The sequence below is a fragment of the Musca domestica genome, unplaced genomic scaffold (genome assembly GCF_030504385.1).
Source record: "Musca domestica strain aabys unplaced genomic scaffold, Musca_domestica.polishedcontigs.V.1.1 7, whole genome shotgun sequence".
NCBI lineage: Eukaryota > Metazoa > Arthropoda > Insecta > Diptera > Muscidae > Musca > Musca domestica.
This window is the reverse complement of record NW_026712383.1, coordinates 13300688-13323566: the sequence shown is the minus strand read 5'-3', so window position 1 is coordinate 13323566 and position 22879 is coordinate 13300688. Positions and strand designations below refer to the sequence as shown.

General features: G+C 35.7%; 1 protein-coding gene across 2 annotated transcripts in view; it reads left to right on the top strand.

The window, feature by feature from the left end:
- The first annotated feature begins 4207 nt into the window (after positions 1-4207).
- The window catches only part of LOC101893198 (ELAV-like protein 2), a 35849-nt gene continuing 17177 nt past the window's right edge, over positions 4208-22879 (top strand). For both annotated transcript variants that reach the window (XM_059129975.1, XM_059129974.1), the window contains exon 1: positions 4208-4789. The gene's annotated coding sequence lies outside the window, so the exon portion shown is untranslated. The remainder of the gene's footprint in view (positions 4790-22879) is intronic.

Here is a 22879-nt window from a genome sequence, read left to right as displayed (position 1 = left end):
TGTTGTGCTTTTTGTGTGTCCATTTTATGAATGAATGAATGAAACATTTTCGTCGGATAGTGGCATTTTGTAGGGATTTTTATTTTCATTCGTTCGTTTTTGGTTTATATTATGATTGACCGGATTCGTTCGTATGCGCCCCATCGTCGTAAAATTGCGTTTTTGGAAATGAGATATGTTGTTGTTATTGTTGTATTTTTATTTGGATCATTACGTTTTAAAAGGGTAAAGACCTTTTTGTGTATTATTTGTTTTTTATTTCTTCTTCTTCTGCAGACACGAATAATTAAAAGGGGAAGTGGTTGAATTCATTCTTTAAATTGTTTGGTAAATTTTTACATGTGACTTTTTATATGAAATGAGATTTTGTTTTAGAAGGACTTCAGTTAAAAATGGATTTTGATTTATTAAGAGAAGCGAACTCCTGAAACCGAATATATATACATACAATCGACGAGGATCCAAATTTTTTAAATTGAATGAAAATTCGTCGTCCTATATTAAATATCCTATATTAAATAATTTTTAAAAATACTTTAAGACTCTGAAAAGCCAAATGGCCAGGTCGAACGTTTACACTGTCTACCACTTAAAAAGTTTAATAATTCCGAAATCATTATATAAAATTGGCACTTGGTTCATGTGTTAAAATTTACACAATTTCTAACATTCATTTTCAACTTAGCCATAATTAGGTGATACGGGTTTGTTAAGGCCAATCCACGGGTTTGTTGGAACCAATATAAGGTATATTTCGTAAAGTGAATTTATGAAGAATTTTTTAACCTGCTCCAAAAATTTTACACGTAAAAGAAACTGTATAAATAATATTTATACTATACTTGTACTATAAATATATATTACCATAATCAGCGTTTATCGATTTAGCCATATTCGTCTGATTGTGGTGGGAGCACCTAAAACTATGTTATTAATGTAAAATATATATGTAGGTATAACATGATGCGTAAACTAGCCTACGTTAAATGGCTTGCGAGGTCAAATCTTACCAATCAATAACTATAAATGAGTGATATCTGGTTTTATCGCTTCTCGTTTTGAAATAACATCCATATTAACGAACCTCCCGATTTACCAACTGAATCATCTGTGAATTCTACTATCTAGACTTCAAAACAAAGATGAATGTCGTTTTTTGAGTCTCCAACGTGTATTTCGAAGTGTTGTAAACATTTGGATCGTTGATGTATCTTTTGCATATTTTTAGCATACTTTAAGGCTCTTAACAACATTTTTATCATCATCGATTCTCATGACAGATGTATTCCCCAAGCCTTGCGTTATAATTACTAAAATTGTTGACCCTTTATGGGTGAAGTTCCGAAGAAGTGGGCCAATATTGTCCATTTCGTATCTGATCTATGTCTGAAATAAATATTACAACGTGCCAGATTTGGATTTAATCGACTACTTTCTTCACATTTTATGAGATATGTGCGAAGTACCATATATAGAGGATTGAGCTATTCCACTTCATCTAATATTGACAAAAATATTGGTGTGGGGAAGGTTACACAAGGTGTGAGCTCATAGATTCCATATTCACATCAGATCCCTGGTCGGAAGAGATATTTAGATAAACAATGTATGAAATGAATCGCTGAGTTGTTTCTCAAGTTATGATATATATAAATACTGACAATTGTGACCCTTTGAGGGTGAGGAATCAGAAGGGGTAGGCCAATATCTTTCATCCTCACACAAGATCTTTTATTTCGCGATTTATGGGAGACATTATTCACCGGAATGGATACTACAGCCATAGACAGAAAATTGTGCAGGTCCACGTTTTGGTATAGCCCCCATACAATAGTACCTCCCTACATTCGGTATTTTGATGATTTCAGCTACATTATTCATCGAATTTTTTCATGTTTCGCATTTGAATATTGTGATGACTTATGACAGGAGTTGCTTATACATGTCCTCGTCGTCATATAGACCCTAAAATAACTGCTACATTCGGTATTTTTAAGATTTTAAAAAAAATTTAACGGATTTTATTTTATTGAAAATTGTCAAATTCGTTGCCCGGCCGAACTTACAGTTTTTTTACTTGTTTCCTGGGGTTTTCATTGGACAATCGCCGAAATGAATAGAGTGATGAGGGTCTGACCGACTGATTCATCAACTCCCAGGCGAAACGGCTTATCTAGAATCTTGTAATTTTACATGTAGGTCAAGGTGTGTAAGGGCGAGACAAGGCTGGACTTGGGAAATGCATACGAGTGGGTGGACGGATGGAGTTGGTATTTGAAAATACTAAGAAAGTACGAAAAGTACTAAATTCGGTATATGCTATTAGGATTACTTTTTGGGAAATGAGGTTGAGATATGGAGGAGGATTTGGAAATACGTACTTAAAGAAAAGTATCGAGTGTTATTAGATTTGGTATTTAAGGGAAGGAAAAGGGTTGGAAATTTAAAATTTTGAATCAGAATGGATTTGGAAATACGCACCAAAAAGTACGAAAAGTGCTAAATGGAAATCTGAGTTTTAGAATGAGGATATTTGATGTTGTGTATGATAAACAAGGAAGGAAAAATACTAAATGTCGTTCAAGTCGCTTTTAGGGAAGGAAATCTGAATTTTGCAACGAGGATATTTGGTGTTGAGTAGGATAGATGTACCAAAGGATTTGGTACCATTAAATTTGGTCAGATTTTGGAAGTAGGGTTTAAGGATATGTTTTTGGAAATTTGTGATGAATGTAATAACATGGTACTAAATTTGGTAAAATTTGATTTTGGGTAGAAATGTTGGTATTGCTTTTTGGTATGCTAGTAGGTAAATTTAGTAATAGCTAACGGATGTTGCTTAAAATCTTAAATTTGGCATTAGGGTCGCTGTTAGTGTGTAGGATTGAGATTTTGAAGTGGTTTTGGAAATATGTACTAAAAAAGTACGAATAGAAGCATTCAATGGAAAAAATGGATATTTAAGGAAGGAATAGAGTTGAAAATCTTAAATTTGACATTAAGATATTTGGAGGACTAAATAGTATTAAATTAAGTGTTTTTGTATTAAATATGCGAATGAAAAACCTAAAAAATATCAAAGGTATGAAAAATGTATTTGATATGGGTTTTTTATTACCAAAACGTGACGTAACGGTTTTAGACGCTAGGTCTCTTTGTGGCAAATCCGTTTTAGGACATTTATCAAACTTAGATCGAGTTTGGATGTGGTATATCAGTACACTATTTCTAGTACCTCTCCCACAAAAGGTCGAAATTTTCCAAGAAATATTTTACTGCACAGAAAGAGAAACGATAATCCGATTTTGCTCCAACTTTGCAAATGCCAGTATTCCATTCAGACTTGGTACATCTCAATATTTCCATCAACACAAGATCTGTTATAAAGATGGTAGAGATCGGACCATTCCTTGTGACACCTCCCCCACTAAGGGTCAAAGTATTAAATAAGCAAAACGATTAAAAAAATCGAATTAAGCATCCGGTTCTCTTCAAATTACATACATCGAAATATGTAGGTCTGGTGAGAAAATGACATATGTCGGTCCATTCCTTTTGGTACCTCTCCTAAAGAAAGCGCACTCAACTCACTTTAAATTTCACATACACAAACATTTTTGTCAAATCTGCGAAATCCTTCTCGTACCTCACCCACAAAGGGTCACAATTTTCAATAATTTTATCTGTCATAACTTGCGAAACAAGTCAGCGATTCTTTACAACTTGTTATATCTGAATATTTCTCCAACCAGAAATTTGGGATAAATATAGAGATATTTTTACGAGCGCGATATATTTTTATGAGCGTCATTCCAAAACGTTGGCCAATATATTCTGATAAAATATAAAGCCGATATATCGTTCTTTATTCACAACATTTAAAATTCAGAACATTTTTTTTTTCAAAATTCTCATATTTTCTCATTCTGTGACACTTTATTTTTCTCTCTCTCTCATGTTTTTTATCTCTCTTGCTTCCTAAACATGTCTGTGGTGGGGAAAATTCTTGAGTTGAATTTTTCTTCATTTGTTTATGTATTTATCTGGTATTTGTGTTATTTTTCCTCGTTACGTTGGAGGTGAAAATGTTTGGTTTTCCCCCTCATTTTTGTTTTTCTTTTTTTTGTGAAGAGAGACGGAAAAAGGCAGCCCACCAGCCGACAACCATATCAATAGGTATTTTATGCACTTTTCATGAAAATGTTTATTCAGTTTATTTCGGTTCTGTTCAGTTGGAAGACACATTAGCCTTACGTTACGTTATTTTGAGTTTTTCGGCTTTACGTTTGATTTTGTTTTTTGATTTTTTCCTTTCGTTTAATTTTATTTCGTTCGTTTGGTTCGTAAAAAAAAACAACAAAAAATAAAATTCTACGTTTGATTTGATTTTCGGAAATAATAGAAGGAAACTAATCCAGGAAGGATCAGAGTTGTCAACACACATATAAAACTCTGAAAACAAACTGATAACTTTCGGCTCAGTTTGCTTTTGTTTGAAGTATAAATAGTTTTCAAAAAATTCAGTTCAATTTCTTTATTAAAAAAAAAAAAAATATTTTTTTGCAAAATTCTATGTGTGTTTCGTAATCACCGCCGCCACATACCTTAGAATAAATAAGGAAAAAAACCAATAAGTTTGTGAAGAAAATTCAACTGAAAAATGTTCTTAATTTAATTAATGCAATAACAACAGCTACAAAAACATCACCCAAAACTCACAACAACACACAGACGGAAAACAATATTCAAAACTATTTTTAACCATTTAAAGAAATTATAAAAACAAAAGGTAATTTTTGTTTCAATTTCCTTTTTTGAAATTTCACAAAAAATGCATAATTTTATTTTCAATTTCCCATAATTTCTGGGAAATTGTATTGAAAATATCGTTTTTTTTTTTTCTCTTCGTTTCGTTTCTTCAACCATATGTTAGAACTAAAAATATCAAAACAACAACAAGAGCCCATAGCCTAAAATAGCATTCTTATCTTATCCATGCCGCACTCCCCACTTGCTGTTGTGGCGTGTATTAGCGAGTGGTAGATTTCCTTATCATATCCCATACCCCTCATTTCGGTGTGTATGGTGGTTTCTCCTCTCGATTTTCTTTTTTATTTCAACGTTCTCTTTTTTCTCTCATTTGTAAATAATATTGCCCTCCGAGTTTTCCGATTAGGTGAGGCGAAATATCGTTTTGTTTACCATAAAGGTAGGGGAGGCTATAGTAACTTTGTCTTCGTCTGAGAATTACCTATGGACATAGAAGAGAGTACAATTTAAGCAGGATATTGTACGGGGTGTTATGGACTGAAATTCCGCGATGTTTCAAGAAAAATGATTGTATGAAGAATTATAGATGTGAGTGACACTTCAAAAGTCCGCTTAAGGGTCCCCAAGGCCTTCTAACGTATTTAACTGGACCGCAAATACTGATTAAAATATGTTTATTCTTTGATCAGTTTGGCAAAGGGGCTTCATTTTCCCAAGTTGTCAATCATCTGAACCCTACTTGGATAGACCGACTTGAGTTTTTGAATCAGCATGGACCTTATATCTACTACTCTACCAGTGAATTATTTGTGAAATATTGATCTGCAGATGAGCTATGATATATCGATGTGGAGTTGATTATCTACAGGGTGAGATAAAACAACTGCAACAAAGTCAGACGACATAACTTTTACATTTTTTTTAATTTTAATTGAATGAAAGCAAAAAATGTCGGAAATAGCATCAAATTTTAGAATAAGTTTAGATTTATTCGAATTGGTCACCTTTAGCACGAATTATGGCCTTCAAACGGCCAATGAAACCGCCACACGCTGCCCGAATGTTGTTCTGCGGTATTTTGGCCCATACGCGGCGAAGCGCTTGCTTGAGGTGATCGACACTTTGGTATTTTATAGTGCCAACCTTGCTTTCCAAACTGCTCCAGACACAATAGTAGCACGGATTGGTATCTGGAGATTTTGGTAGGCATTGTCTGCTGGAAATGAAGCGAGGAACCTCATTTTGTAACTATTCCTGGGTGGCGCGTGCTGAGTACGATGGTGCTGAGTCCTGTTGGAATGTCCAAGGTCTGCGGCCAAAATATTTGCATGCCCAAGACTTAATACACCCTCCATAATATTTTCGCGATAATATTCGGCAATTATTCTTATTCCACGGTCGATTAATACGAGCGGAGAGCGACCATGGGCTGTTATGGCGGCCACACCATCACCATGGGCGGCGCTTCAGTTCTGGTGGCCAACCGAAGGTGCACATTTTCAGCTGACCTCTTTGGCAAGTAAACACGATCATTTTGTTTGTTTACAAACTGCTGGACAACGAATGTTTTCTCATCGGAGAAAACCAAATTCGGCAGTTCACCACTTTCGGCCAAGCGAAGCAACACTTTAGCTCTTTTGAGTCTATTTTCTTTCTGCTGCGGTGTAAGTTCTTGCCATTTTTGGAATTTCAATGGCTTTGCCCCGAAATCATTTTTAAATATTTGCTGAATGTAATATTACGATATTTTCAGCTCACGAGCCATTTTCGGCTACTACGACGCGGGTTTCGATCAAGTCGCAACTTTACTTTTCAAATCATTTCTGCTGATGTTGCTTTTTTATTCCGTCCACTTCCTTGACGTCGGGCTACGCTACCAGTATCACTGTAACAAGCGATGGTACGGAACATAAAAGATTCACATTTAAATGCTGGAGTGCTCTAACTATAGCCACAGTCTGAAGTTGGTTGCAGTTTTTTAATCTCACCCTGTAGGTATTGTCTGCATTGTTTAGGTGGATTCAGGTCTAACACGGATCCAGAACCAGAAAATTAGTATGAAATATCCGGATAATTGGGTCCGCATCTCACGAATTAAATACTTTCTCAATGTCATGGTAAAATATCTATCTCTGGATAAAAAAGATATTTTTCCTAGGATGGATGGCATTGAAAATGGAATATAACGGTTCACGTCTAGGTACAGCCCCCTCCTAATTTTTGGTATTTTAGTGTCTTTAGGTTCCAATTTCCTAACAATTCGGTTCTTATTCGACACAAAGTTACCTTCTTTTTTTCTACTTTTCGGTATTTTAAAGGTCGATATTTCGGACCTTTAGATTAAATTTCTAGTAGATTAAATCTTCTAGAAAAATCAATATAGGAATAAGTCCATTTAAAGAAACTCGCAAATTTTAGAGATTTTAATTTTTTTAATTTTTTGGAACAACATCAGGTCGTCAAATCCTGGTTGTAAATGAATTACTATTTTTGATATCTTTATTTTTGACATTGCAGAATACCTGTAAATAATCTTGGGGTCATAATTTCGTATGTGTAGATCTCGGCATATAAAACTACCGCTTCTGATTGACCAAATGATTTTGATTGGGTTATTCGTCTTCGTAGCTATTTATACCCTACACCGCAAGGTGGTCAGGGTATTATGTCTTTGTGCATTTGTTTGTAACAGGCAAAAGGAAACGAGATAGACTCATAGTTCCTTTTGATGATATGCATAGAATCACATTCTGAGTCGATTTATGCATGTCCGTCCGTCCGTCTGTCCATGTATTTTTGTAAACAAAATACAGTTCGCATTTATTGTCCTATCCAGATGAAATTTTGCACAAATCATTTGTTTGGCCCAAGGACGAACCCTATTGAAATTGGAGATAATCGGTAAAAAATTAGTTATAGCTCCCATATATATCTTCGTCCGATTTGCCTTTTATTGTGCACCAAACGTGTAATATCAGTCCGAATTGTATGGAATTTTGCACGCACAATCAGATTGGACCTGAAAATAAGTATGCCAAATTCGATCGAAATCGGTTCAGATATAGCTATAGCTCCCATATATATTGTTCATCCGATTTGCTATTTTTGTCCTCCGCAGATGTAATATGCACCCTGTAACAACAATATTTGGGGAAATATATCAAATACAGCTCAGAAATACATTTGCTAAATTTTATCAAGATCGGTTCAGATTTGGATATAGCTCCCATATATAACTTCGTCCGATTTACCTTTGATTGTGCACCAAACGTCTAATATTTGCCCAAATGAGATGAAATTTGGCACTTACGACCGAATTGAGTCTAGAAGCTAGTATGTTAAATTTGGAGAAGATCGGTTCAGATATAGCTATATCTCCCATATATACTGTTCATCCGATTGTCATATTTGTTACCCACAGCCGTAATATGCACTCCAACGAGGGCATACCCACGATATTCAGGGAAATATATCAAATACAGCTCAGAAATATCTTTGCCAAATTTTATCGAGATCGGTTCCGATTTGGATATAGCTCCCATATATATTTTTATCCGATTTCAAATTAATTGTGCACCAAATGGGCAATACAAGTCCGAATTTAAAAGATACAAATGCTTCGGTATATTTAGTCCTTTGAACTTTAAATTATAATTATAATCATAGCGTGTATGATTGAATTCTCTCATAAAAACTTTTAATTATTATGCGCAGCTCTACTAAATTAGCAAAGTGGTGTAGGGTATCATAAAGTCGGCCCCGGCCGACTTTAAGACTTTCTTTACTGGTTAAGATTGATCTTATGAAAATCATTTGTTGCTGATCAGAAGTTGCTACGACTTTGGCAAGAAGGCTTAACTGCTTTTCGATTTTAGTTACTTAGCAACGATGTGGCTATACTTTGTCATGGATGGAGTTCCTATAACCACTAAATTTCTCAATATAGGTCAAGGTATAGAAACAGCAACCACAGAAAGCTACCACCACCTACGATAAGAATTTTAGGGATTATGATCACTCATAAATTTACTGGCTTTTATCCATATCAGTACTATTAAGACGTACCAATCTGTATTGCAGCAAACCTGAATAATCATTGGAATATGATCCATATTTTTCTTCAGATATTTTCATGTGAAAAATAAAATTAAGTACAAGGTCTTTAAAATTCTTCAAAACAAAAACAAACAATCATAACAAATTTTACGCATTGGAATGGTATTTAATTTTTTTCGAAAATATTATTGAACGGATTCGAAGAGGAAGGAAAGCAAATGAAGAACGGGGAAAAGTGCATATTTTTAGAACGTGTGTGTGGTTTTTTCGTTGGGAAAACAAATATAAACACATGTAGTACTCAAATGCCGACGATCACAAACAACAACAACACCGATCTTCAATGGAAATTGAAAACGAAACAGCAGAGGTGTTGTTTTGTTATTTATTTTAAAGTGAAGCGCATGCGTTAGATTTGTAAGCAAATCGCGCAAATTAATGGTGATGCAAAATTTTGGGGGATTTTTGCAATGTGAAATATTTATTGCAATGGACAAGTGAATTATGAATATGGCAAATTAATTTGCAGAATTTTGTCGTGTGAGTGTTATAGTTGGCGATGGTGAAAATGTAATACGGTAATATTATGAAGCACAAAATCTGCGTAAGAATCTGAATAAAAGTAGTCTTTGGCGGTTTTCTCAAATTTTGAGTAGAGTACTCAATATTACTATTCGTATTATATTCTTAACATAATGACTGTAAAGGGATGTATTTTGAAACTTTATGTAAACACCTCTACAAAAAGTGGTTGTCTAAATAGTTTAAGGAATTATACTAAAATAATAAAATTTTTCAAACCAGATTTTTGTAAAATGAAAAAGACGACATTACGTTTTTTACCCTAAATAGGGGAAATCATTTTTTCTTGGGGACGGACCCGCGTGCCTGGAAATTTGACCGGGCTAATACCCGGATATACCTGATGGATATATGTAATATGGCTATCTGAGGAAGAAGAAGGAGAAGTTATCCTACGCAGCGTGCGTCAGGTGCTTCGGATAACTTCCCCTTCGAGATTGGTCCTTGCGATATCTATACCTCCAGCCATATGGTCAGAGAGTATATATATATATATCATTTGATGCGGTCAAAACTTGTCTCATCGGAATAACGATTTTAGACCCTAGGACTCTTTGAGCCAAATCCGTAATGATGTAAGAGTCCGATTGTCTTCAAAATTCACACATCCAAATAATTTTATTAACCCAAGGTCTGGTGTTAATGTAGAATACATCGGTCCACTCCTTGTGGCACAAAAGGTCGAAATTTCCAAAAAAAAAATATAATAATAATAATAATAAAATATTTTCTGCACAGAACGGGAAGCAATAATCCGATTTTGCTCCAACTTTGCAAGTCCGAATATTTGGCTCAGTTCTAGGTCAGGTGCAAAAATGGATAATATCGTTGAAGTGAAGTGTTGACCCACAAAGGGTCAACATTTTGAATAATTATAACTCTTTTAAAATGTGATGTAAGAGTCAGATTGTCTTCAGATTACACACATGGGATATATCGGTCCACCCCTTCTGGTACCTCCCCCACAAAGGGTCAACATATCCGTCAAGCTAATAAAACTCGAAATTAAAACCTGAGATTCCATTCAGACTTGACGAATCTCAATATTTCTATCAACACAAAATCTGTTATAAATATGGTAGAGATCGGTTTATGTTTTGAATTACCAAAACGATTATAAAATCCAAAATATGCATCCAGTTCTCTTTATATTTGACCCATCAAAATATTTTTATTAACCCAAGGTCTGGTGTAAAGATGGGATTTATCGGTCCACATCTCCAGGTACCTCCCCCACAAAGGGTCAACATACTGAATACCCATGAAGCTTATATATCGCAAAATAAACATCCGATTCCATTCAGACTCGGTACAACTCAATATTTCCATCAACACAAGATCTGTTCTAAAGATGGTAGAGAGTGGGCCTCCCTCACATAGGGTTAAAAAATTTGATAAACAAATCGCTCAAAGAGAGCGAAATAATCATACAGTTCTTTTCAAATTTCACACATACAAACATTTTCGCTAACACAAGATCTGTTGTGAAGATAATATATATCTGCGAACTCCTTCTGGTACCTCTCCCATAAAGGGTCACCATTTCCAGTACTATCATCTGTCATAATTTGCGAAACAAGTCAGCGATTTTTTACAACTTTCTATATCTAAACATTTCTCTTAACCAGAAACCTAAGATGATATGGAATTTATTATTTCGCTTAAAATTGGATATAAATGCCCGATTTTCTTACAATTTTGCCCATACTAATACTTGTATCTGTATTAGATGATGTTTGAAAATGGAATATTTCGCCCGAATACGGGGTGAGATAAAAAACTGCAACAAAATCCAACGCCATCATTTTTCATTTTTTTTAATTTATTGAATGAAAGCAAAAACATGTCGGACATAGCATCAAATTTTAGAATAATTTTAGTTTTGTTGGAATTAGTTACCTTTGACAGGAATTATGTCCTTCAAACGGCCAATGAAACCGTCACACGCTGCCCGAATGTTGCTCTGCGCTATTTTGGCCCATTCCCGTTGAAGCGCTTGCTTGAGGTTATCGACACTTTGGTATTTTTTAATGCCAACCTTGTTTTCCAAAAAACTCCAGACACAATAGTCCAACGGATTGGTATCCGGAGATTTTGGTGGCCATTGTGCGCTGGAAATGAAGCGAGGAACCTCATTTTGTAACCATTCTTGGGTGGCGCATGCTGAGAGCGGTGGTGCTGTGTTCTGTTGGAATGTCCAAGGTCTGCAGTCAAAATGTTTGAGTGCCCAAGGCTTTAATACACACTCCAGAATATTTTCGTGATAATATTCGGCATTTATTGTGATGCCACGGTCGATTAATACGAGCGGAGAGCGACCATCGGCTGTTACGGCGGCCCATCACCATTGCCGGCGCTTGAGTTCTGGTGGCCAACCGAAGGTGCACATTTTCAGCTGACCTATCCGGCAAGTAAACACGATCATTTTGTTTGTTGACAAACTGCTGGACAACGAATGTTTTCTTATCGAAGAAAACCAAATTCGGCAGTTCACCAACTATTTTGTTCTTTTGAGTATATTTTCTTTCTTTTGCGGTGTAAGTTCTTGCACTTTTTGGAATTTCCTTACCCCGAACTAATTTTTCAATATTTTCCGAATGGAATATTGCGATGTGTTCAGCTCACAAGCCATTTTTCGGACACTGTGACGGGGGTTTCGATCAAGTCGCTTCTTTACTTTTCGAACTGTACAAAATACTTTGTACATACTTTTGAGTGCGATTGAGGCGCTGGGAAAATGGAGCAATAAAAAATAAATGTTCTAAAATTAAATATTTCCCAGCCGCCATAAAATATCACATGTGAAGTATTCGATGATCTTGTGCGCTGACGCATACGATAATGTGAGAGATAATAAAGATTATGACCCACACGCACATATATCGATGCGCTCAGTAGATTCACAAGACCACTTGAATGAGATGTCAATCAGCCCTGCAATGTTCTCCATTCAATATTAGAATAGATAAGAACAATTGTGTGGCTGCGACTAGGTTAAGTTAGATTAGTTTCAGTAGTACGTAAGGAACATATTTTAGAAATAAAATCAGAATTGAAATAGCACCTTAACGAAGCGGTCGTGTTTCTTCCATCCACTTCCTTGACTTGACTTCGGGCTTCGCTACCAGTATCGTCACCGCGATTGTACGAGGCACAAAAGATTTTTTCACTTGTTGTTTTCCAGTCAAATATAAAGAAATCACACTATCACGCTTGAATTCCATCACGAATAACTTTTTTCTGGAAAATTCTCACCAAAATGCTTTTGTACGCTTGTAAAAAATATAATGAGCTGTCACTAGAATAATTTTAACAGCTGTCGGACGAGTGGAAATGACAGCCGTCTGAAGTTGGTTGCAGTTTTTTTCATCACACCCTGTATATCTGGTACCTCACGCAAATTTTAACATTTTTTAAAAATGATGTCATATCTCATATAAAGTGTGGGAAGTAGTCGATATAGTCCAAACCTGGCACGACGCAATATTTATATCATATTTATTTAGGTCCGATACTACTCCATAAATGGTTAAATATTCGAATAATTATTACAGAAGCCAAAATATATTTAAATAATTGGCTGAGGCTATAATCGGTCGGCAAAACCGACTGATACTTTTTAACTTGTTTTACTCGTCTGATGGCTCTCCATACCTCTCACCTCGTCTCCAAATTATGAAAAAAGCTAATTATTTACTCTAGACTATGAAGGTATTAATATTTGTATCGAAGTTATGTGAAAAAATAATGGATCGCGAATAATGCAAACTCTGTCTTCTAATTTGTCCAATATTTGCGCATTATAAGATAAAATATATGAATTCCGTCCCTTTCATGCCCTTATTTAATCCAAGATCACACACAATTTTTCATCGTATAATTTTAAATTTAACCAATCATAGACTCATAAATCAGAAATAAAGCGAGGCGTGTATTCGAATTCCTTGAAATTTGGAATAAGTTTGATCATTTACCGGTTCCTCCTCCCCCAAATGGTAAAATTATTTCGAAATCTGGATTTAAATAAATATTTTCGTTCGGGGGTGTATTGACGTATTGGCCTTGATATTTATTAGTTGAGGGTGTATATTTATCTGTTTATCGACTTATATATTCTAACTCTTTTCAACACCTATTCATATAATACCAACGAATGATTTCATATAGCCGTGATTTTTTTCTTTAGCTTTGCAATGTGTAACGACTACGTATCTAAGTTATACATTGACGTCACCTTTGTATGAAAACAAAAAAATATTCAAAATATTTTCACTTATAATAAAAACGCTTGCATACTCATTGTATTTGAAATATATTGTGTACCTTTTTACAATATATTTTGAATATTACAAAAAAATATATATTTACATTTAACATGTAATAAAAATCTATCAACATTGCTACAGAGCATGTGATTAGCTGCAAGACAAGCACATGCGTCACAAGTGTTTTTCGTAAAGAAAATTTTTTTGAATTGAATATTTCATTTTTCGTTGTTTTACAACAAATTATAAATAATTGATATTGATGTGTTTATTTGTATGAATCAGAATAAAATATACGATTGAAATAAAAACAGTAAAACACTCATTCCCAGCGATCTTCACACTTGGTGTAGGAATATTGATAGGAAGAAAAACAGTCACCATTGATGAACTTGGGGCTCGGTGAAAGCGGTACAGTTTTTCTAGAAGGGTTTGTCTATAACTTCTTTCGATTTTAGATATGTTGTAAAGACTTTCCGCTCAACTCGCTTATAAGGACAAGCGTCTTCGTTGGTCTGTGAATACTTCCGTGTATAATGACTACCCATCTCCACTTTTGTATAAAATCTCTATAAAATTTCCGCCTATTATTTTTATACCCTCCACCATAGTATGGAGGGTATATTAATTTTGTCATTCCGATTGTAACTCCTCGAAATACTCATGTCAGACCCAACAAAGTATATATATTCTTGATCAGCGTAAAATTCTAAGACGATTTAGCCATGTCCGTCTGTCTGTCTATCTGTCTGTCCGTCTGTCTGTCTGTCTGTTGTAATCACGCTATCAGAGGGCTGCACCGAGTATGCAAAAATTCAAGCACACTCGGTTTCTTACATGATTTTTGTTATGGAGTCATTTAGTTTGGTCTGAATGAAATGACCGTTTTCGCTTCGGATCGAATCGAACGCTCAATTTAAATCACTTCACTCACAATCAAACATGAGTGTTCGAGGCGGTTTGATGTGTTCACCAACATGAGTTGATCGAACACATGAATGTAAATGAGCAATCAAAGCCGTAATTGTCTTCTTTGAATCGAGATCGCTCAGCGTCATTGTTTATTCAACCATTCAATCAAGTTGGGATAGTTTCTTTTGACTTTTTTAATATTTGAAATGGAAGAATATTGTGATAGTTCGACCGAAATTGTTGCAAATAGAAACTACACACGAAAAGGTCGAAGTTTGTGAAAAATCTTGACCAATATTGTAAAATAATAAAATATTTAAACATTTTTAGTTTATTAAATACCAATGATGTGTTCCTTTATTAAAAATATTATTTTTTTATTATTTTTATTTTAGCATACCAAAAACCCAAATAAAATGAAAAAATGTATGTTTATTATTGTACCAATTTTTTTAATGGGGACAGCTTTTAGTTATGAAATCCTTAGTAAAATTACAATCATGATTTCGCTCATTTGTGTTTTAATCAAATCAAATCACTCACTTAACTAGGATAAATCAAACCGATCAGACTCATCATAGATGATCGACCCGTTATGAACAATTCAACATAAGTTCGTAAACAAATAACTCATGTGAGCTGTTTGATTACGAACATAAAACTTCGATCAATACATGTTTGATCACAACTTTTTCGTTTGGCTTGAGCAACTCGAATGAACATGTTACATCTGACCAACTGATTGAGTTTGATTTTATTTCCACTGTGTGTGGTCAAGCCTACTCAATCATACTCATTGCAGCCCTCTGCACGCTATCTTTCGAACAAATTGAGATAGAAGGCTAACATTTTGCACACATGTATACTTTGCCAGTAGGCAGGTTAAGTTCGTAAATGGGCCATGTAGGTCCAAGTTATCATATAGCCCCCATATAACGGTACCTCCCGATATTCGGTATTTTTATGATTTTAGCGACATTATTCACCGGAATTGTTTCAAATTTCGCATGTGAAGTTCGTAATGGATACTTCAGCCCATGCCAGAAAATTGTCTGTGCAGGTCCACGCCTACGTATAGCCCCCATATAACGGTACCCATTATATTCGGTATTTTGATGATTTTAGCTACATTATACACAGATTTTTCTTCAAGTTTCGCATTTAAATATTGTAATAACTTATGACAAAAGCTGCCTAAGCAGGTCTACGTCGTCGTATAGGCATTCGGTATTTTAAGAATTTTAACAGAATTTTAAACGGATTTTTTTTTGGATATTGCCAAATTTGTACCAAATGGTGGAGGGTATTAAAAGTTAGGCCCGGCCGAACTTACAGCTTTTTTACTTGTTTTGAATTCTTTTATCCCCTCGTCTATAAATCATTATCTATAAACACTCTTTTTACAGCTTGTATAGACAGCCATCTTTACTGGTTTCTAAAGGCTTACTCAACAGATTTTCTATATAGATTACAGTATGCCCTCGTCCCTAATATTCCCATCATCTATAATGTATAAAGACTTCGTCTCATATTGTCTAGAAGGAGGCGCGACTCCCTTCACAACTCGTCTATAAACACTTCCTTCTCATCTTGCCAATAAAAACTCCATTCTCAGCTCGTCTTTAAAGACTTCCTTCTCAGGTCATCTATAATGAATTTCGGCTCTATTTCTCGTTATCCTATTACGACTCCACTTGTTTTTAAGAACTCCCTTCGCAGCTTGTCTACAAACAAACCTTCATCCACTCCTCTTTTAAAGATTCTGTCTCCGCTCGTCTATTAAGACTCCCCTTTTAGCTCGTCTATAAAGATTTTTGCAACAGGTTTTGCCTTGCTCATCTGTACAGACTTATGCCAAAGGTCGGTAAAAACTCCAGTCTCCGTTGGAATATAAATAGTTCCTTCCAATTTTGGCTAAACAACACCCATCTTAGTGGTCTATAAAGGCTCTTAGCGAATTTATAAAGGCTCGCTTCTGAGATATTGCTTTAAGAATAAAGACCACCTTCTCTTCAAGTCGTCTCATATGAAGACTCCCGTCTCCGCTCGTCTTTAACTACTTCATACTTAATTGGTGCAATTTTTGAAAATCCGTACTTCAAGGGTACAAAAGTACTAAAAGGTTACAGAAGTACAAAAATGACATTGAACGATCGGTAAAAGTTAGAACATTAAAATTTCACATGAACTTCGCTCGTGATGATCACTCACATTGTAGAGGGTTCCGAAAAGCTACATTATTGGAAATCCGTTCTTCAATGTTACAAAAGATACAAAATTCTAAATGAATTTCAAAATTATACATGAGAGTCTCTCTTGGTGAAAAAGCGGTGAAATAGGCGGGATTTTTGTAAAATTGTACTTCAAGATACAAGTATAAAAAAAGTACAATTGTTATTGTCCACCGCTCCCTATAAAGACTATCACCTTGTCTAAATATACTGTCCTTGCTCCTCGTTTCGAAAATACATATTTCAAGGGTATGAAAAGTACTAAAAGGTACAATCGTACAATGTTGTTATAAAACGCTCCGTAAGCGCTAGAACTTGGAACATTGGGTGTATACTTCAAACCAAATGGGTACGAAATGTACGAAAAGGTTTAAATTGATTCAACTTTTAAGAGTAGAGTGATGAGTAGGTAACTGAATGATTCATCAACGCCCAGGAGAAACGACGATGTTGGTGTGTATGTGTGACATAAGGCTGGGGGTTTTGAAACCCGAACAATGAGTGTATTAAATGTACAGAAAGGTACTAAAACTTAAATCTTTTGTATTAGTCAAACGGATAGAGGGTCCGTAAAATTGGATGATGATGTATATCGAAGCAAAAATCTAAACCGATCACTATAAAATTTAGCAGAGGTATTTTCGAGTAGTATCTGATGCCCGGTATCAAATATTATTGTTGTGGGGTGCATATTACGCATGTGAGGGACTTTAACGCCAAATCGGATGAAACATATATATGGGAGCTATATCTCAACCGATTTTCACCAAAATTTTAAGCACTTGCTTTCAGGCTAAATTCTGTCAGAAGTGCCAAAATTCAGTCCATTTGGGCTGATATTGGCCATTTGGTGCCCAAAAAACTTAAAATCGGGAGCTATATCCAAATCTGAACCGATCTGGACAAAATTAAACACTTATTTCGCCCCATAAGATTTTTGTGGTTTCCCTTGATGTAAGTGTAGGAATAGATCTATACTTATGAATATTGCTACAAGTGCTATTGCGGGCTTGATAAGTACAAATTTCGGTATGGAGTGTAGGAATAAATCTTGAAGTTATTGCTTGCATACCATTAATATTATTTACATACACCCTAGGTTGCGTATGACCAATATTATTTATGGTATATTTTGAAAAATCATATCTCCGGAAAGGTAGCTCATATCAAGACGATAACAACTGATCTGCAAAGCTTTAGAGTAATAAAAATAAATATAATAAAACTGTTGTTGTGTATAAATTACATTATTAAACAAGTAAAAAAGTTGTATGTTCGGTTGGGCCGAACTTTGAATAACCTACATCATTTAGAACGAATTTGGAAATTCTTAAAACAATAAAATCGGATAAAGATTCTGTTAAAATCTTAAAAATACAAAATGTAGCTATTACATTAGGGTCTATACGATGACATGGACCTGCATAGATAACTTTTGTCATAAGCCATTACAATATTCAAATGCGAAACTTAAAAAATCGGTGAATAATGTAGCTAAAATCATCAAAATACCGAATATCGGGAGGTACCGTTATATGGGGGCTATACGAAGACGTGGACCTGCACAGACAATTTTCTGTCTTAGGGTGTAGTATCCATTACGAACATTAAATACCAAATTTGAAATAATTCTGGTGAAAATTGTTCCTAAAATCATTAAAATACTGAATATCGGGAGGTGCCGTTATATGGGGGCTATCCGAAGACGTAGACCTACACAGACAATTTTACGAATATCAAATACCAAATTTGAAACAATTCCGGTGAATAAATTCGCTAAAATCATCAAAATACCGAATATCGGAAGCTACTGTTTTATGGGGGGCTATACGAAGACGTGGAACTGCATAGACAATTTTCTGTCTTAGGCTGTAGTATCCATTACGAACTTCAAGTACCAAATTTGAAACAATTCCGGTGAATAATGTCGCTAAAATCATCAAAATAGCGAATATCTGGAGGCACTGTTATATTTGGGCTATACGAAGACGTAGACCTACACAGACAATTTTACGAATATCAAATACCAAATTTGAAACAATTCCGGTGAATAAATTCGCTAAAATCATCAAAATATTGAATATCGAGAGGTACCGTTATATGGGGGCTACACCAAAACGTGGACCTACATGGCCCATTTCCAATGCCAAAAGGCCTGCAGACATAACATACATTTGAGTAAAATTTTATCAATCTACTTCAATTCGTTCAGAAGCTAGAGTGATTTCCAAAGACGGATAGACGGACGGACATCGCTAAATCGACATAGAATTTTATGCTGATTAAGAATATATATACTTTCTGTGATCTAAAATATGTATTTCGAGGTGTTACAAACGGAATGACAAACTCAATACACCCTCCATTCTATGGTGGAGGGTATAAAAAAAGTCCTACTATGCGTATACGTAACATTAAATTTGATATAGTTTTTAAAAAAGTCCATATCTTCGGCGATGTAAGTCAGAGCAACGCTTGAAGTATAAAGAAACTGCTGCTTTTACGTACAATTTTTATAATTAATATAAGTTCCTTAATGTATATTATAATATTAATTTTGATATATTTTTAAAAAGGCTCATATCTCCTTAAATGTAGTAACACAATTAAAATTCATTTCCCAAGCTCTTTTGCATTTTTTGTTTACTTTTGGCTCCCATGGATTCCAAAAGAAACGCGTGTAACACATTTTCCAAAAATAGAATTCCTCTTCTTTTTTTATTGCCCTAATTAATTTATCGTTTGCTTTTACACTTGTTCTCCCTACTCCTCTCTACCCAAATTTTATAATTGAATGTCAGTTACAGGAAACCTTTAAGGTGATGGTGGATGGGTGCATGGCGATTGGGTGGCATGTCTGCCCGTCTACATGTCTGTCTCTCGGTCTATCAGTCCGTTCGTCTAATTGTGGTGGCTTATTGACATTTCAATTATCAAACGACAACTTGTTGCTGAAAGAACAAAAGAAACAAACCTTTCGAAAAACGATTGTTCGCCGGGGTTACTTGCTTGCGCTTGTAGGGCTTCAATTGAACCTCGTACATTTTGTTATGGTCAACATTGTACGACATAATATACTTAGTGGTGCTATGTATAGTACTTATAACGCTTCCGAAGGGTTTATTTTTACATTTTATTGGCTGAGAAGAAAAAAAAAGTACGAAAGAAATTGGATAAAGGAAAACTTTTTTGTTTTGTAAAATACTGACCTTAATTTTGAAATTAACCCTGAAATTGTAATTCAACGAAATTGGTTTCCTGAAAGTTTTTGGGACAAATGTAAGTTTTTCATTGTTTGATGTGTAATTGTTTGGCATAACATGTACTTCTGGCACCCAAATGGTGACGTATTGTTGTAAAAGTTGAAAGGGATTTCAATAAGCAATTCTGCATAATTTCAGTTTGAAAGCCAAGTAAAGAAGAGTATTGTGAAAAGATGAGTGGTTTGACAATTGCCACCACAGAATTTATTACAAGGAGAGCTGATATGGGGCTACCTTTGAATATGTAGGACGATGGAGTTTTAAAGCCGACAACAAGTTACATTCTATAGCCTCCTCGTCGGGACTTACTGTGCTATCTGCGATAAAATTAAAAGTAGAGACTACATTTTCAAGACTCCTGCCGCCAGCACTTGTGGAGCTGATAAGTAAATCTTGCTTTTATATTATAACGCAGAAGTCCGGTATGTGGAAAGGCGGCAAAGCGGTGGGCTGCCATACGCAATTGAAAAAAATCCGTCTAGCCAGAACACCAACCCGACATCCATAATGGGAATATCATTATGACCCCGATAGGCCACTAATCTATACGTGATTCTAAAAAGAAGTTGTCAATCGTCTGGTCCTCAATCGAATGATCCTGTTTGCCAAAACGTCATTCACTACAGAACTGTTTCGGTAAAGGGGATTACATTACAACGTGCTGCAAAGCCTTATCGCAACCCAAGACGTAGCAACTTACGCCACATATGTATTGCTGATTGTGCACTATTTTATGGATTTACTTTCTTGTTACACCTTTCAGTTCCTATCAATAGAAGTGACCCATACATGGAAAGTATGAAGGCGCCAGACATTCTGCCACATTTGTAAGGCACCAACCGCCTGGTACTACGAGATTTCAATGATTTTATAAGCTCGAACTCGTCATTTCCTAAACAGCGGATAAGCACACCAATCGTTGCTTCAGAAAGGAAAAAGGATTTTCGACATAATATCAGTTGCAGCCGATCTCTATATGAAGGTTCCCTTCCAGCCAACAAAGATTTTTGGCTGATCTCATCTAAAAACTCTGTTTTTTGTGCTCGACTCGTCTCTGTTCTAAACGAGGCCTTACCCAAAATAATGTTTTCCTAAATACTCCCATCAAAGTTCGATTTTCAATTTGTCTATAAATACTACCTAGCTCGTCTACAAATTTCCCCTTCCGAGTTCTTCTCGTCTGTAGAGCATCGTTCCGCTCGTCTGTCATGCCTTACCGCTATTTTTTCAACTATTACATCTTAGCTGGTCTGTTGGTCAAATGGCCTATCGCTGCTCGAGTTTAAAGACTTTTGCTCGTATATAAAGTCTCCCTTCTCTGCTGATTTATTAATGAACGCATACTTTTTATACCATCCCTTACAATATGGAGGATACTTCAAATTTTTGCATGTCGTTGCAAATCCTTGAAATATTTGTCCCACACCTCATAGTATATGCTTGATGGGTTTCCGAAAAATATTCCAAGAAACTTTTCAATACCTCTGATGTTCCGGTAGCAAAATCTGACATCATCGCACTTGCAGCAGATCGCAATATTGATGGGAGTCGAATCTCCGAAACAAAGCCAAATTCCCCAGTGGAGGTAGTGAGACTAGCGAATGAGTTTCGTCGTTCAAATCCTACTGATCCCACAGTAAGTTACTGACATTGGAAGTCAACCGGGTTGCTTTAGGAGCATAAGAGGAATAGGTGACTACAGAATTTAAGTGTTACAACATTAGAACCGATGTGAGATAATTGTGGGTAAAATTTAAATCGTTCTCTAACCCTTGGAAGAAGGATGATAAAACCTCAATCACGTTTAATTGTGGACACCGACAAATATGAAGTGGTGTGCTGGCTATTTTAATAATCTATATATCTAGCACCCCGTGAGTGATAGTTCGAGACGAAGACTACTACGTCATATTAGATCTTTTCCCGCCTGTGTGTGTTGACGCCTGTCGTACGTGAAATGAAGGACTAAGAAGCCCAAACCTCGTGGTGTTATTTATGTGATCTCATGTTTAACTTCTACTTCAATTGCATTTCGCGCTCTCCAGACTGCATTGAGATCCCTTATGGGGATGATTTCACAACATGGCCTTCAATGATATCGTTGATGACACAGACATGTTGGTTGAACACCTATTTCGCGAAGCTTGTCGCCTACTTCTACGAGATGAGTAGCAAAATATCCGCCACATATTCAACGACCACATGGTCTTCGGAAATGAAAAAACAGCTGAGTATGCTAGTCGAGGGGGACATGTAATTCCGACCACAAACTACCCAAAGTTCTTAGGGGCCACATATCCACTCAAGCCACAGCTATCTGCGATAAATTGAAGTGTCGGAACAAAATCTTGAAGGCAGCACTTGGAGAGCGGACAAGAAGACCTTGTTAACCTCATATAAAGTGATAGGTCGGTCTGTGGTTAGCTTTGCAGCCTCAGTGATATGCTGTTGTGAAGTATTCAGAATTGCCAAAATCCGGTCCTGAGAACTTCAACAGGGTGCCTCTTCATGACTCCAATGGATAATTTACTTGAGAAGGCAATACCACATCCTTTCGTTGCTGTACCTGCTTCGGAGTTATCGTAGGAGTCATCCAAACCATCATATTGTGGATTAAACTAACCCACGCGGATTAGAATGGACTTATACGAACTAAATAGGGCGAGAATCTCATTATCAAGAAGCCTATCTGACTGGTCTGCGTAGCATTCATACTGATGCACTCACCGATGTTGTCATTCATTACCGAATGACCTAAGGTTACACCTCCAACCATTGCAGCTAAAGAATGTCGACTGTT